Below are 17,261 nucleotides of genomic sequence, written 5' to 3'. Positions count from 1 at the left end.
TTATGTCTGGGTCTGATTTTCCTTCACTCTGCTCTCACCCCCTTCCCATAAAAAATAAATCGAAGCGCCATCTTACTCGCAGCAGCTGCCAATGGTTCCTATTGATTGATTTTTATTGATTGATATTTTATGATGCCCTAAGGGCTTTTTCTTTAATTAAGTGAGTTTTGTGTGTATGAAAAGTGCCAGACGGGCAGCTCCTCAGGCCTCTGTTTATCAGTGGAAGAGGGACAGCATTGGGAGTGGCACTGGCAGGGCAAGCTGCCCCTGGCGAGGTGTCTCATTTCTGACTGGGGGAACCATCTGTTGGGGGTGAGAAAGCAGCTCAGTCTCCATCACTCGATCACCCTTGGCTTCCTTGCTGTGCCTGCCAACAAGGAGGGACCAAATAGTGCCAATTGCACTTGGAGTCAGCAATATCACTAACCCCAAGCATTTAAAAAAAAAAATGAATCAGGCCCCAAAACATGCGATTGGTTTAAAAATCATGAGATTTTTAACACTAACACACGTGCAGTCCTTTTTATCAACTTCCTGGTTTCTGAGCCGTTAGACATCACATTTTTCAGCTCTCCTCCACAACAATCAGGATTAGAAACTTACTTCTTGTTTTAAAGGGAGTTCTTTCATAGTGATTCTCATAGAAGATGGAACCACCAGTCTCCAGGAGCTGAGACTTTAAGAAAAACACCAGATATGAGCGCTGGCTGGCAACACCAAAACCAGATGCGAGTTTGGTTTTGGAAATGGTTGTCATTGGCTTTTCTCCATCTCTCTATGTATTTCTAGTGCAAGAGCCATGATTTCAGCCCCAAACCAGGCAAAACTCAATGATGTTGCCTGAGTTTGCTTTTGACATTTTGCGTTTGTTGGAACCCCTGCATTCAAAGTAAAACTCAGGTGCAAACCCCAGCCCCCGGAAATCAAAACACAGAAGACTCATGATGCAACCCTTAGCAATGGTAATCACCAGATTTCTCACAGCTCTGATCTTCACAGGTTTAAAGAACAACTCTAATACTGGAGCAAACCTGAAACAGTGAAAAGAGTAACTGACAAAGAGATTGTGTTAGGTAAGCACTGCCCTGGGTTCTGCTAGCTCTAAATTCACTCTGATGCAGAGAACTCTCAAAATATGGCATATGTGGGACTCAAAGTGCTTCCAGCTTCTAATCAGGGGAGGCTGCACCAGTGCAAGCCCTGATTTAAACAAGTGCAGCGTGTCTACCCTGAAAGGTTGCACTTGTGGAGCTACATTGGGATAGCTACACAGGGGCAAAGATCCCAAACACAGAGATGTCCTCTGTGAAGCTCTTTGTTCTGAAGGTCCCTTACCTCTGACAGTCACAGCAGCTTCTGCTGCTCGATCCATGGGAAAGGCATACAGGCCTGTGCTGATCACAATAGCAGGATGAAACAGGACAAGGAAATGGGCTGTGAGAGGGCAAGAAGCCCAGCTTTACATTTGAAATGTTCAGCAATCCAGACTTAGGAGAAGCTCAGATTCCAGTGCATTTCCAGATCCAAACTCCATAACTCAGCTCTGTCTTGATTTAAACACAAGAGATGGACTTAAGCTCCAAAATCCCACTTTGGCTTTCAAACACCTCAACGTTCAGGGGTGTCCAAATCTGGGTGGATTAATGTAGCCCAGGGATCGGCAACCTTTGTCACACAGCCCACCAGGGTAAGCCCAGCGGGCCGGGACGCTTTGTTTACTTGCTGCGTCTGTAGGTTCGGCTGATCGCGGCTCCCACTGGCAGCAGTTTGCCGCTCCAGGCCAATGGGGGCTGGGGGAAGTGGCAGCCAGCATATCCCTCGGCCCGCACCGCTTCCCTCAGCCCCCATTGGCCTGGAGCGGCAAACCGCAGCCATTGGAAGCCGTGATCGGCCAAACCTGCAGACACATCAAGTAAACAAACCGGCCCAGCCCACCAGGGGCCTTACCCTGGTGGGCTGCGTGACAAAGGTTGCCGATTCCTGATGTAACCTATTTTAAATGTCAGGACAAATTTGCAAAATGCAGATCAAGAGTCAGATCTCAAAAGGCCCACATTTTGTGCCTTTAGATCTCTCACTGCAGTTACCGCAGGCCTGATTCTCCAGTTAGGCTGCTGTAGATCAAGGGTAATACCACTGAAGCCAATAGCCTTCTGATGGTGTAAAGCCACTGTGGGAAGAGAGTGAAGCTCTGAGGTCAGAATATTTCTCTCCATAGGCATTGGGAGGAGGTGCACACTCAATTTCATTCAATATATTTACTCCACCATTTACCTATCAGTGACTTTAAGGGCACCTCGGTAATCACAGTGAAACTTTTATTTTCAGAATTTGCAGCAAGAAAAATAATACAATTTCACTCGAAAGCCAATTGCCTGCATGTCTCAGGAGAGCAATAATCTAAACCCTATTGGAATGCATTACGGCAGTGCCAGGCAGTCTATAAATGGCTCTGACATGGTGTGAATACACTTTTGTGTCTTTTGCCATCTGCTGCTGTCATTAAAAAATTAAATTTCCATCTGTTTTCACACTCTTCCTCCACTTTTCCTGTAGGTTTCTGATTAATTCTGTTTCTTGGTAGCAAAGACCCCATGTCTCATCATGGGATGTGGAGGATCTTTATGTGTAATGTTAGGGTCAGGGTGGAAAGACCCAGCCTGCGATTATGTTTAAGATGTTAATGTTCACAGGATGATCTCTGTCATGCCACTTACTTAGTTTCCCTGTTAGTGCCATTTGGAATCAGTTCATTTTGCTCTTCATATTAAAAACAAACAGAATGCCACCAATATTCTCCCCAAAGCACATTAGTGGGACACACTTAAACTGCTTAGACCCCACGTCTGAATGTTTTTTATTAAACGTCGGTGTGAGTAGGGTTTGCATTTCGTTCGCTTGTGCTGCTGCAGCTCTGGGGTCATGGGTAAAAATCTGAACGTGAAACTGACTAGAACCAGGTCATGAAACCAACGAGCTTAGTTTCCTTCAGCTTGAACAAGGAGGCATAAAAAGTGAACAGAGACAGCAGAAGATCCATGACTCTGGAATCTGATTTCTTGGTTGGTCAAATAGGGCACAAGTGCAGGGCAAAAGGCTTATTTCTTTTTGCAGGCCTTTGATTAAGGGGGTGTTGAGTGACAAGGGTTTGGAGTGGTTCTGAGCTGAGTGATCACAGGTGGAATTCATTTTTGCTGGGGAAGCAGGCTGAGCCTTTTGTGTTGGACTGCCAACATGTTCTAAATAAATGGTAAAGGAAATGGGGCCGGATTTTCAAGAGCGTACAGCAGTGGCCTAACTCTGCTGCCACTGAAGTCAATGAGAGCTTTACCATGGGATGCAGCAGAAGCAGAGTTTGATCAACACTGTTGAAAATCCCTAGATTTTTTTAAAACTCAGGTTTTAGAGTCAAAGATATTAATACACAGATATGGAGTTTTAACTCACTTTTATATGGAGTGACCCTGTAAGTGCATTTTATACCTACAATTGTCTTATTGTGCGTTCTTTGCGTTCTATCCTTTAGAATTGTTGTTTGGTGATATCCCCACACACACATCAGTTTGTCACATCCATTTATTTCATCTTAAACTTTGATTGTAAGCTGGGCGGAGTGGGGGCCATCTTTCTGGTATATGTATGTATAGCACCTAGCACTGGAGGCCCAAGCTTCTAGTTATGACCACAAAACAAATAAATAATATATATTCCTATGTTAACTAACTGTAATAAAATAGTACAGCACTTAGTACTAGTCAATGACTGGGGTTCCTAGATGCTGCTGCAATACAAATAAATAACAACAACAACAACAACTCCCTTTAATAAGGCAACCAAGCAGAAGTAGCAGATAACCCTGCCTTAGTGAGGGAACTAAACTGGGGACTTCCTGAGAGAAGTAGAGTGGATGGTTATACAGCATCTTTGGCAGGGTTGAACGCCATTCCGGTCTAATGATTAAGAACACAGCAGGCACCTGTTCCTTTAGCTACCACTGTCCCTTTAAAACAAGAACCACTCACCTATACATTTCCCTCCACCAGCAGGAGCAGCCAGATTTTAAGAGATCCACGGCCCTGTAACTAGACAAGAAACAAAGAATTAGTAAAGAGTTACAGGCACGCGTCAGAGAAGCAAGGCACAGCCTTTATTTTAAAGAGGTAGGGTGGGGTAGTGGTCTGAGAGCCAGGTATGTCTCTATTCTAATCCCACTCCTTCCCTCCCTCTGTAGCCAGTCACTTAACTTCTCTGCCTCTGTTTTACCCACCTGTGAAATAAGAATAATAAATCCACACTGTGTTGAAATTGGGATTAGTTAGTGTTTATATGATGCTAACTGGTTCCAAGTATTATTAATTATTTATTAGTTCTGGCTAAGGTGCTTACATGGCCTCCATTGCCATCAGGTCTGGGCACCACCCAATCTATAATGGATTTATTCTTACAACACCTCTCTGAGGCACAGCAATGCTGAGGCACAAAGAGACTAAGTCACCCAGATGGTCTGTGACTGAGCAGCAAATTGAATCCCCATCTCCTAACCCACAAGCTTCCTGTTCTGATCACGGCACCACCCTTCCTCTCCTTGGTTCTAGCAGCACCTACATTGTGTCCGGCTCTGAATAGACACAAAGCAAGAGCAGCCCCTGCTCCAAAGAGCACCCATGTAAAAACCCAGGAGTTTCATTATAAAGCGGCTGTAAACCGACATGGAGACTGTGAGGCGCGCTACAATGACAATATAGGGAAACTGTTTTGGAAGAAGAAAAGGAGTACTTGTGGCACCTTAGAGACTAACAAATTTATTTGTTAGTCTCTAAGGTGCCACAAGTACTCCTTTTCTTTTTGCGGATACAGACTAACATGGCTGCTACTCTGAAACCTGAAGAGCTCTTTGCAGCATCCACTTCGTGTAGGTTTCTTAAGATAAGCACAAAAGTGGGGTAGAGGCCTGAAATTCAGGGCATCCATGGATTCGTGCATGACAGCTGACAAGCCAAAGAAAACAAGGATAAGCTTTGTATCTACAGAGGAGTCTATTTTCTGCATTTCTCCCCCTTGTTCTTTACAGTTACAACACGTGCAGGAAAACAGTTCTTAGTGCCTTCCGAATTTGTAATGACTGCAGCTTATTCCCTAGTGGAGTCTCAACAATCCTAGGGAACATCACAATACTCACATTCATGATGCCATCAAGGGTCATGAAATCACACGAGGAATGAACAGGAGCCATCAGACATTTAAGACACAATGCTCTTGTTCCCATGCAAGTGTCCCTGATCATGAAAAGCTGGAGAAGGGAAATGCACAGTGGTTTGATCAGAATACATAGTATCTTGTAGTTCTAGAGTAGCTTGGATCTCAAAAACTTTACCCATTACACCTTCTAAAGTATATACGTGGGAATCACTTCATCCACTGCTGAAATGCACCCATCACTGGGGTGGAACATGGATGTGGTTTAACAGCTCCTGGTAAAACTATGCCAACAAGTTTGGACAGCAAGTGAAATAGAATTATGCATCTCATTGAAACTGCAGAGGAAATTAGAGAAACAGAATGGCAAAACCCAGGCAGGACTAACACCCCTTCCTCCTACCAAAATTACCATTGGATTTGTTATGTCAGAGATTGGTTCTGTGTGTCTGCGAAAGGACAGCACCTCCGGCAGCAGGGCATTTCCTAAGACAACACCGGGGCATTGGTTCATCACTAATTCAGAGGAAAGAGTGCCATTGGCTGAATCACCAACATTGTACCTCATTGCTCTTCTTGGATTACTGAGTCAGCCACCTTACTTAGCTTGCAAGAGCTGACAAGAACACAGCCCGACGTGGGCACAGGAATCAGCAGGGCTGCCAAGCCACTCACAATTTCCATTGATTCAGACTGGGAACATCAGCAAATTTCTGAGGATGCACCTGGGAAGTGAAGGTCAGTCTGCAGGGTTGTTTCCTCCAGGCCATGTGCCAAGACTCAATATTAAGCCTGGCATTATAAGGCTCCTAAGACATTGGCAGAGGGAGGGCAGCCCAGGCCTTTCCTTTCTCCCTTCATTTCACCCACAGCTTGTGACTGGCCATTGCTATGGGCACCATAAGATTTGAAAGAAAAGGGAGGAGGAAAGGTGAATGGAAATCCGAGGAAGACATGAGCACAGTTGCTGACAGCAAGAGGCGTTGCAGCCTCAGGGACTCATGAGTCAGGTTCATGCTGCGAGTGGCCATCAAACAGAGACTGGATCAGCTACGCTGGCAGCACAGCATCCTTTTTACTTACTCTGATGCTTGTCACAGGTGCTTCCCTGACTGTAGGCCGGCTGCAGCAGCTGCAGGTTCCCAGAACCTCCCCCAATCAAAGACCTTACCAGACTACGTGCAACTCCCTGGTGTTGAACCCAGGCAGCAGCCTGCAGCCCAGCAACTATGGCTAGCCAACAAATGCATTGCTGACAGCAAATAGCAGTTGGGTTAGAATTGCACTCAGTGCAGTGAGCGCTGGGCTCCTGACAGACAGCAGGGTCCTGTTGTCTGAACTTAGCGGCTGGCCGTGATTCATGTCCATGCAGGCAACGCTGACGCTCTCATCCTCTAAGGGGCCTCATCTCTACCACTGTGGCACAGTTGTTTCAGCCTCTATGAAATTTACATAACGCCACCCACAATCCCTTGCATGGGTGTTTTAACTGTTACACTTTGGCGGGTCTCCAGCCCAATTAGGACCTATTGTTTGACAAAGCCGATACTTTTTTTCCCTGGCTGAGGTGACAGCTGCACTCCAGTAATGAGCCCCAAGAAGGGTATGTCAGGGAAGGTGGGAGCTTCCATCTCCCTAAGTCTATTGTGGAGCTCCTTCCCTTGCCTAATGACTTGGCATGCTCCATTGTGCCTGCACATTAGTGGTGATGGGCACAGCTGCCCTCATGTGGCTCTGTACACTCAGCTTGTAGAACTTTGTACAGCACTGAGCTCTTTCTTCCGGCAGGGACCAATGAGGCTCTGGTACCGTGTCAGGGCCCAGCTACACTGTAAAAAGAAACCTATTAGGGGCTCCATTTACAACCCAGTTGCCCCCCAGCTTTCTGGTTGCATATTGTAGAATAGATGGGACACAGTTGTCTCCTCGAACCGTACTCCAGTTGCACGAAGCAAGGCAGTAGCACAATTTGATAGTATGGTTCGGGCCCATCTACACTGCAGAACCCAACCACGCTATAACTGGGTCTCTGAGATTGTTATTTTGTAATGTAGGAGCACCCACAAGAAAAAATTAGCAGGTGCCAATTCCCCCCTAGGCCCTTCCGCCAGCGCCTCCTCCCTGCCAGCAGCCCTGCTGATCAACTTCTCCCCCTCCCTCCCAGTGCCTCCTGCATACCATGGAACAGCTGATACTGTGGAGGGTGAGAGGCACTGGGAGGGAGGGGGAGGAGCGGGGACAGGGTGCGCTCAGAGGAGGGGGCGGGAAGAGTCGGGGTAGGGTTGGGAGCTTGGGGGAAGGGGTGGAGTGGGGGCAGGGGTAGCGCAAGGGCGGGAAGAGGCAGGGTGGGGCTTTGGGGGAAGGGATGGAGTGGGAGGGAGGGCCTGGGGCGGGGAGGGGGTCAAGCACCCCCCGGGTTGAGAAGAAGTCGGCACCGGTGCTGGTGGAGACCGCCATCTCGCCCTCTTCCCAGGGCATTCTGGCAGGGCATGGCACTGCCTGCCAGCGGCCCCAGGAGTACACCATAGGGTTCCGAGGCTGCAATGGCACAGCACGAAAGCAAATCCACGCTGCTACGGAGGAGGTACAGGGGGAGTGGACATTAAAGGATGGGAAGTCTTCAGAAGGGTGAATTAGCTGGCAGGGCCTGCTGGATGCTGGGGAGTTCAGTGCGCGTGGAGGCCAGTAACATTCCACTCTGTTCCTGGGGCAGGTCCTAACTCTGATCTTCCGCTCTCACTCCATGGGCTCATTTCCAGCTGACCCCAGTGGAGAGTTCAGCAAACAGGAAGAGCAGAACAGCCAAGACAAGCTCCATTGTGATGATCCAAGCAGGGAACGTTCCCCAGGGTGAGGTTAAATGCCCTTGGAGGTGTGAAAGGAAAGGACTTGGTTGTATACCCGTGTCTCTCCATGTTTTCTGTCTCAACGCAGACAGTTCCATGGCCTTGCTCCATTCTGGAGTCTCTATAGCTCTGCCCTGGGCAACCCTTAGGAGCAAAACAAGTGTCCCTTTCGTCATCAGCCACATTACTTTCAGCTTCCCACGTGAAGACAAGACAGGGCCACTTTTGTGGTGGCTGCCATTTTGACTGATGCCAGGAATTGAACAGAGGACCCCTAGAGCATGAGTTGCCAGGGATTGAGCTAAAGAGCCAGGCTGGCACGCTGAGCGCTGTAACAGACTCCCCCTTCCGTGGATCAGGCACAGAGGAGACATGTTGAACCATGAGTCCATCGCCACATGCTCTGCAGTCAGCCAGAGCTGGGGGAGGGATTGGAGCTGTGCACCCATTTTATAACACACCTGTCTTTGGTCACTGAGCGTAATTGTTTCAGATTTGGGACCAGTTCCATATCTGAGCCTGGGATGCTGCTTTGATGAGGCAAGACACAGCATGCCGGAGCAAGGGAGTGCCGGGGTCTTCCACACAGACAATCTGACAGAGACCGTGGGGCAAAGAGATCTTTATTTGTAATAAAATAACAAGTCCTTATAAATCACTCCTAGCCCTTTTTAAAATATTGCCAAGACAGTCCACTTTAAAACATGCCCATTCACCCTCATGACATGGTTAGGATCCCACAAGTACACGAGACCAGCTTGCATTGGTGGCATAGACTGGGACAGATGGCCCCCACCCCTAGAGGCAGCAGACTCCACCCTTTGGTGAATTCAGTTCCTTTGTCAGGACTGGGAATTCTCAGGTTGTTCTCCCCGCTGTATCTCACCGCGACTCTGCCACGGTATCTCACAGTTATGTGCGACTGCTCCCCTCCCCACGCTGCATGCCCACGTGCTGGCAAAGAAAGAGTGAAGGACACGCAGGTGTCATGAGCGCCCAAGCCAACCGCGAAGGGCTGCCCAGCTGCACCAGGGCTCTCCATGCCTCGCTCACTCTTCTGGGAGAGGAGGGGTTCCATGCCCCCACCCCTCAGAGACCCTCGATCAGGCTGGCCTGCCAGGGGGTTGTGGGCGATGGCTCGAGGCACAAACTGCAGTCGGCAGCATCCCAATCTAGCCACTTCCAGCAGCAAAGAAAGTGCTGCCTGGGCCAGCAGATCCAGATGGGCAGGGGTCCCAGTAGCCCAAATCCCCTAGGCAACGTCCACAGAGGTTTTCAAGGTCAGGCTTGACCAAGCCCTGGCTGGGATGATTTAGTTGGGGATTGGTCCTGCTTTGAACAGGGGGTTGGACTAGATGCTTCCTGAGGTCCCTTCCAACCCGGATATTCTATGATTCTATGATACACAAAAGAGCTCCCTCCTCTCCCCACTCTGTGAAGCTCAGATGGGCTCTTCCTTGGGCTACTGGTACCTATCCCCACAGAGCAGCAGGGCACATGCTCAGGTCATGCTGAAAGAAGTGATCAAGGAAGCAAGGTTGCCACACACCGAAACTGATGGCAGGCTTGTATTCCCATCAGCGGCTTGCATCTGCCTCTCCTCAAATAGATCCAAACCTCCCTCCTCCCTGCAAACCTAGCTGGGATTCCCCCACCTTTGGCCACCTGGGTTTGGTACATCAGAAATGCCAGAGCATGAACTTGGTACAGAAAACATTGTGACGCTCCTGTCATCTCTGGGCTCATGCAGCTGAAGGCCTGTGACGACCCCCATTCAGGTGGCGGCCAGGGCCAAGGTCAGGTTTTCCTGGTCCTTCCCGTGAACACAGGGCTCTGGTGAGATGTTGCCATGTCAAGCACTGGAGTGCTCACCTCCTGGCCACCAGGAGAGGGCTGGCACCCGGCCTCTCCGACCTGATGGCAGCGATCTGTCCCTTCCATCCCAGCTCGCGCTCCTCTCCTAGATCGGGAGCCACCAGCCTTGCCTATGGGTTGCAGCACAGCAGTCGCCTGCCGCTAAAATGTTCAGTGTCTTCCCCGCAGCGATCTGGCACTCGAAGCGGAACCTTTCTACCCTGCCAGCCAGCCTGCGGGATGGTGAGCCCAGCCAAAACTTGGGCCACTCGGCTTCCATCAGGGCAGGACGCAACGCATATCCCGCTGCCTCACTGATGGCACGGAGGATCCACGAGAACAACCCGATCTATTAAGGAGCCGCAGAAAGGATTTCGGTGACCAGGGCAGAGAATGCTCCCTGCGCCTGCCCCTTGATTTAGCTTCGGCCCCAGCCATGCCCTTTTATGGTGATTTGAATGGCCAAGGGAAGGCTGCAGTCTGGGCCCGCGCCGGAAAAGCCACCTCCAAATCACCGTGATGCAGCAGTGCGGCCGTCTCCCCCACCCCAGCCATCAATCTGCTCCATCACTCCCTGAGAGGAGCTGCCTGGCTAATTACTTAACATGCCACAGCTTGCTGGAGTTCGGAGCAGTGTGACAATCCCAGTAGTGCAGTGTGTGCAGATCCATTAATGAATCTTTAATAAACCCTGTTAAAGAGAGGGGGAAGGGACAGGGGAAAACACACGGCACAGATGGGTTCCCATGCAAGCTGTTCCCGGTGCCTGTGAAACAGCACCTGCTCTTTCATGCGCCCTCCGCTGCTCGCCTCGCATGCTGCGCTGCTCCTAGTCTCACAGCATCTGGCTCAGCAGTTGTTGCGCGCCGGATCTTCACCTGACTGCCTGGCATCTCTGGACAGCGTCATGCCCGTGGGGGTAGGAGGTGTGATGATAATGGCCGGGACTCTCAGGTGTTTGCTGTTCACCACGGGGGGCTGGGTGCTCCCACTGCTCACACACGATTTAAAGCCTGAGAGAGCGAGATGAGAAAGAGAGAGAGAGTCAGGGCCATCTGGGGGAGTCCAGCTCGCTGGGAGATAAATTGGGGGGAGGGCAGGGCTGGGGAGAGTCAGGAGGCAACGGATCATTTTCTGATCCTCTGCGCATTTCTAGGGCCCTTCCTTGCAGGAGATCCAATGAACATTATTTATTTGCACTGCAATAAGACATAGGGGCCTCCATCATAGACGATCCCACCCGCAGCTGTGCTAGGGGCTGTACAAACGCAGCCAGAGGTGCTCACAGTGGTATAGCTATCCCTGCATAGGAAGGCATCTTTGTACTGGTCTAACTGGGTCCACGCTAGGGGGTTGTGCCCATCTAACCAGCTCGGTAACAGAAAGTCACACCCCTGCTCAGGACAGTTATACCGGTACAAAAGCCGTGTGCAGACCAGGCTTTAGTGCACCCACCCCCTTCTTTAATTAAACCTCGTGCTAGGGATGGGACTGCTCGTGGGGAGCGGGAGGGAACAGAGGCATGGGGGAGTTTGCGGAAACTCTCCCTCCCCATCTTGTAACGCAATTGACTGTTTTGCCAGGGATGCTTCTGAAAACAAAGCATAGCAGCTGCTCTCCCTTGGAAGCCAAGCCTGCCCCACGCTTACCACTCCGATTCTCCTTTAAGAGTAATTCCTGCCCTAATTGATTTGTAACACAGTAATACCAGCAGGACCCATCTGACAGCAAGACCCCACTGTGCTGAGCACCCCACCCCACACACAGAGCCCCTGCTCTGAACATCTTACATACACAAGACAAAGGGTGGGACGGGAACCAGAGGCCCAGATGTCCAAGGTCACCCAGCAAGGCAGGGATAGAGCTGGGAATAGAATCCAGATCCCCTGATTCCCAATCCAGTGCACTCCCCCTTAGATTAAGATGACCAGCTTCTAAAGCAGTGTTTCTCAAACACAGCCACCCGGGGCTTTTCTTGCGGCCACAGGCTCCTGGGTGGTGATTGGGGGCGGGAAGCAGCAGCTCCTCCCCAGGGTCTGCCAGTAGGGGTTGGGCCCTGCCCCCTGGTGGAGCCATGAATGCCAGAGGAGAAGGCAGCTGGTGTGAATTCCCCACCTTCCTGGGGACAGTGGGGCTCAGACTTCTGGCTTCAGCCCTGGGGCGGCGGGCTGGGGCTCCTAGCTGCGAGGCTGTGGGCTCTGGGCATGTGGCGGTAGGCTCCAGCTTCGGGTGCTGGCCCCACGCTTACTACCCTCGACATCACTGCTGGCCCTGCCGCCTCCCCCAGCACCCCATCCATTCCCCCATTGCCCCTGGCTTTTGCTGCCTCCCCACCCATGTTCCCATCCAGGGCTTAATTTGTCCCCCAGCTTGCTGGGGCTGAGTAAGTCTGCTGTGAAAAGTGATATGTGTATGTTTGTCAATAATACTTTTCAGTGCCTCTCAGCTCCTTAGCAGACTTACTCACTACCAAGTCTAAAAATAAATAAATAAATAGAAATGCAACCAAAAAAGCAAAAGAAACAACAACAACAACAAAAGACAAGAACATGCAAAGCGCCTTATTTGTGTTTTAATTCCGTTTAGGTCCAGTTGTTGTGCGAACCACTGTAAGTGACCCAGGAGACAGGTGGAAAACCCTCACAGAAGCCCAGACATATTTTGCTAGGAAATAATGGAACAAGACCCTGGGGAAGGTGAGTGTGGTTTTCAGTGTACAGCTCATCATTTCTATGTGGCACACAAAACAACATTAAGAATTGGCCACTGGGAGTTGTAGTCCCACGGATGGGAGCTAAACACCAGCCAGACCTCCCAAAGCTGGAAGTCTTCTGGAATCTGGCTCTAATCACTTCTGATCATCTTACTGTTGAAATAAACACCCAATCCTTTATTAATCCCCTTGGACTCTTGGCTTCAGTGTTATCCTGCAGCAGTGAGTTCCACAGGTTGTGTTTTACTGTATCTGGCTGCCCTTCTTGTCCTTGTCTTAGAAAGGAGGATACATAGAAGCACTCGACTGACTGTGATGGGACTAGCCAATATTTTAGATACCTCAATCGCATCCCCGCTAATCCATCTCCTCCCCAAACTAAATAGCCCCTAGTCTTTCAGCCTCTCTCGTATGGAAGCCCCTGATCATTTCCATTGCCCTGCTCTGGGCTAGCCTAGCAGTGGAGCGCGGTGCAGTGAACCTGCTGTTTCCTGACGGCGTTTAGGATCAGTCCCTTGTGCCTGCCCCCAAGTACCCAGGGGCCACGTTGTGTCTGTCCTGTGCTGCAGGATGCCAGCAGGCCTGCTGTGTATAAGGTTGATCCCTGCTCAAGTCCTTCAGCCACTGGGCCGTATGGACACACCGGCTCTGCTGTGCACCCAGCCCAACTGCACCTCACAGCACCACGCTGAACTCCTCTGCCGCCGTAAAAGTGACCTATGATTAGATTCCGACCCTGGAAAGAAGCCCTGCTCCTCTTAACATGGCACGGAGAGGAGCAAAGTGATTTATAAAGGACGCGTCAGTGGTTTGCAGCACAACCAGATTTGCAGCCAAAGATGTCTCAAGAGTCCCCTCTACTGGGCAGAAGTGGGTTGTGCACACACCCCTGTGTGGGTGGATGGCGATTCAGTTTACATAGGCTCATGATCAGAAGGAGATGTATAATTAAGGCTTTTCCCAACCAGTTTGCTTGCTGGACTGACCTACACAGAGTAATTAAAAAGCTGTGTCTTCCAGGCTGTTCAGTCAAGGAGAATAAGTCAGAGTGATGCTGAGAATAAGCCAGGGGCCCAGGAGTCTAAGAGCTGGGAAAGGGGCCCGCATCTGATGGAAACAATTTAAAATATATTGTAAATTGTCTTTTGGGGTGGGGGAAGGATCAGTAACTAAAGCTCCTCCTTCCAGTACTTCCCTCTCCTCCCAAACTTTAACTCATCTTTACCCAAAAGGCAAAGAGGATTTTGCCTTCCTCAGTCAGCATCATTCTAAATTCCAGCCAAAGGGCAACTGGACAGAATTCTTATCCGAGCCCATCCACATCTCTCCTTCCACAGCCAGAGAGGGTGCTGTTGAACGAAGATCCACCCTGGCTGCTCCAGCACGGACAGCAGCCAATAAGTCCTGGGCTCCAGCAGGTGGTTTAAAGAAAAGAGAACATTGTTCACCCTGCATTAGGCCACTGGGATCAGTGGCGGTTTCATTTGTAAGATGCCGTTATGAAGGGAGTCAGCAGAAGGAGCTGCTATAGCACCGAACCAGTCTTTCTTCTTGTGCAAGCAGTGCAGAGTTTTTGAAGACACACGTGACTATACCTTTTTCCGCTACAAGCATTTGATCAGTGAATGACCCTCGTTCCTAGGGATGTTTTTAACAGAGGACACCTCTGACCAGAGGATGCTGAGCACTTGGAAGGCAGCCTGAAGGGGAGTGCTAGGTTAGGGATGAGCACCTGGAAGGCAGGAGGACATGGGAAAGAAGGGTCATGGGTTTGGGGAGGGAACCAAGAGTGCGCAATGTCAGGGATGTTAGGCAAAGAGGTGGAGGGACCCACCAGTAAGGACTGGGGCTGGGAAATTATGGTGGTTTGTTAGAGATTGAGGAAGCGTTCTCCCTAATGTGCCAACGAACCTAGCCAGTGAGAAGTCTGTTCACCAATCTAGTTGCTGAGCTGGCCCCCACCCCCACCCCAGCAATAACCAGGCCGGGGTTTAGCAGCACTGGCTGTGGGCTGTATTTACCCCACATGACACATTTGCTGTGGTCCCAAGGTTTCCATTAGCCTTTCATTTTTGGGCCCTAGGTTCAAGTCTTGCTTGGGACCCAAATGCGGCTCAGTTGGATGTTCTCAGTCTCACCCCTAGTGAACATCTGCCCACATCAGAGAGGTGTCTTCTCCCCCGGCCCCCGGTGGTGTCTCAGGAGATGCACAGGACTGGGCAGCCAGGGATTCTGAAGCTCATGACAGCAGGGCACTGGCAGAGCTGGGAGGAGCCCAGGTCTGGAATATCAGGTGTGCTGCAAGCCCGGAACGAAATGCATCGGCAGAGCTGGGTCTGGGGCTCTGTTTGTGCTATGGCTGCCTGTAGCCAGCACTTTCTGTTTTTGCTTTCATGAGCTTGACATTCATTCCAAAACAGCAGCAGTCTCAAGTGTTCACAGGGCTGCTGGATATTCTCCCCATTCAGCTGAACAAACCCCAGGATGAAGGTAGAGCTCTCAGGCCTCCCACAGCGAGCCGGCCAAATCCTTTGAGATTCACTCATCACCAAGGGTGCGCGTGGCTTCAGCAAAGAGCCAGTAATTGGGTGCATGGGCTAGATACAAACTGGGGATATGGGGCAGTTTGTCTGTCGTGCATCATTAGACCTAACAGAATGGTCACACTGCAGAGACGTCTGGGCTTGGACGTCTCTAGAGGTCCGAGGGCTGGCAGCTCCCTGGGGTGCTAAAAATTACCAGCAAAGCCTGTGAGAGAAGATGTGCCCCTGAACCAGGAAGAGGCTGGAGAGAGGAGCACTGAATTGCAGGGTGCAGCAGACTCACTTCAGCCCCCCTCGAGAAGCCTTGCTTCAGCCGTTCAAAGCGAACCCAGCTGCTTAGGAGAGGCTGTGAGAAAAGAGGGTAGGCGAAGACAGGTTGGCCAGCTGGGGAGGGGGAAGAGCTGGTGGATCAGGAAGCAGGCAGATGCAGGTCTGCCCTGGAAAAGCCTGCCCCAGTGCAACTAAAAACCAAACAAATCCCACTTGTGCAAAGCCCTGACATAGATATGCAAGTGTGACTGAAACCAGTTTAAGTGCCTGTATTAGGGGCGTGCACCGCTGTGGCTAGGCGGAGTTAAGTGGGACAGGTTTCTAAAGCAGACAAGCCCATAGCAAATCCTTGCTCTTTACATCTAGCAAGAAGGCAAAACTCAAGAGATATAATGTGTGCCTAGCCCTGCTCTCATTGGAATCCCACCTGTTCTAACACGGCCTTTCGCTAACAAGCACCCTGAGGGAGCAACACTTCCCTGCGTCCCCTTGATTGGCTGCCTCACCCCCCTGCGGGAAGAGTCTGTTAGCAAAATCATAGTAACCGTAGCAGGCTTTCTGCCCGACTCCTGCCTAAATTTCCCCTCTCATGCCTCCCTCCAGGCTCACAGTCCTTTATCAGGACTTCCCACCCAGCAGGTCCCTCCCCCAGACCTCTGCCTGAGAGATCACGGGAGTTCTTACCCACCCTCTTCCCAGCAGGCTCCGGCCCCAAATACTAGCTGTCTGAGCTGATGTCCCAGGCCCTTTGCCTGGGAGTTAGGGAGAGACCCTCCCTGCCCACAGGCTGCCCTTATATTCCCCAACAGGCCCAGTCCAGTCACATGACCCCCAGCTGTCCTTCCCCTTACCTGGGGAGGTGGGCAAAGCCTGGCACAGGTGAGTCCCAGCCCTCGCCCTCTTCAAGGGCCAGCTCACCCTGGGGTGGTAACATCCGAGACCCAGAGGCCCCCTGCCCTGAGTCCAGATATGCTTATTTATTTTATTTTTTTTTAAATCAAGGGAAAAGCACTGCTTTGCGGGTGGGGCGGGGAGGGAGAGAGCGAGACAAACCGATTTCAACCCTCCTGAAGCAGGAAGGCAGACACTGATATTTTTAATCTCTTTTTAATTAAGGATAAAGCCCTGTCTTACGCAAGAGATGGATTTTGTTTTGCCTGAAAGCTCGTCTGAGGAAAAAAGAGAGGGTGCGGGGGGGGGGGGGAACGGGCTATGCTTACTATCTACCATACTGTTTGCTGTTGGGCTTACGCGGAACCAGGGAGGGAGTGGTGTCTGGGCTTGGGGAAGGTGAGTCGTTAATGTTAGCACGCCTTCCACTCGCTGCCTGTCCATTGGTGAGGGCCCCACAGCAAATACCTGCTATTCCAGGCAGAAGGAGCGCACACTATCTAGAAGGAGATAGAAACTGGGCATCAACCCAGTGACTCCAGCTACAGAGATGGCATGGGAGCCTTGCTGAATTGGCTTACGTGGCTAGGGTGTCCTTATGGAGGTGGCTAACAGCATGAAAAGGATCAGCTAACGTCTTCTTTCAGAGTAACAGCCGTGTTAGTCTGTATTCGCAAAAAGAAAAGGAGGACTTGTGGCACCTTAGAGACTAACCAATTTATCTGAGCATAAGCTTTCGTGAGCTACAGCTCACTTCATCGGATGCATACCGTGGAGACTGCAGCAGACTTTATATACACACAGAGAATATGAAACAATACCTCCTCTCACCCCACTGTCCTGCTGGTAATAGCTTATCTAAAGTGATCATCAAGTTGGGCCATTTCCAGCACAAATCCAGGTTTTCTCACCCTCCACCCCCCCACACACAAACCCACTCTCCTGCTG

At 50.6% G+C, this 17,261-nt stretch overlaps 1 long non-coding RNA gene across 1 annotated transcript in view; it reads left to right on the top strand.

Moving 5' to 3' along the window:
- Nucleotides 1–17,261, top strand: part of LOC311529119 — a 32,639-nt gene that overhangs the window by 3,594 nt on the left and 11,784 nt on the right. The window contains exon 3 of the long non-coding RNA XR_014713773.1: nt 12,483–12,592. This is a non-coding gene — a long non-coding RNA (uncharacterized lncRNA). The remainder of the gene's footprint in view (nt 1–12,482; nt 12,593–17,261) is intronic.

This window comes from Lepidochelys olivacea (genome assembly GCF_965140295.1).
Source record: "Lepidochelys olivacea isolate rLepOli2 genome assembly, chromosome: 12".
NCBI lineage: Eukaryota > Metazoa > Chordata > Testudines > Cheloniidae > Lepidochelys > Lepidochelys olivacea.
The sequence above is the reverse complement of the archived record's forward strand: the minus strand, read 5'-3'. Positions and strand labels throughout refer to the sequence as shown.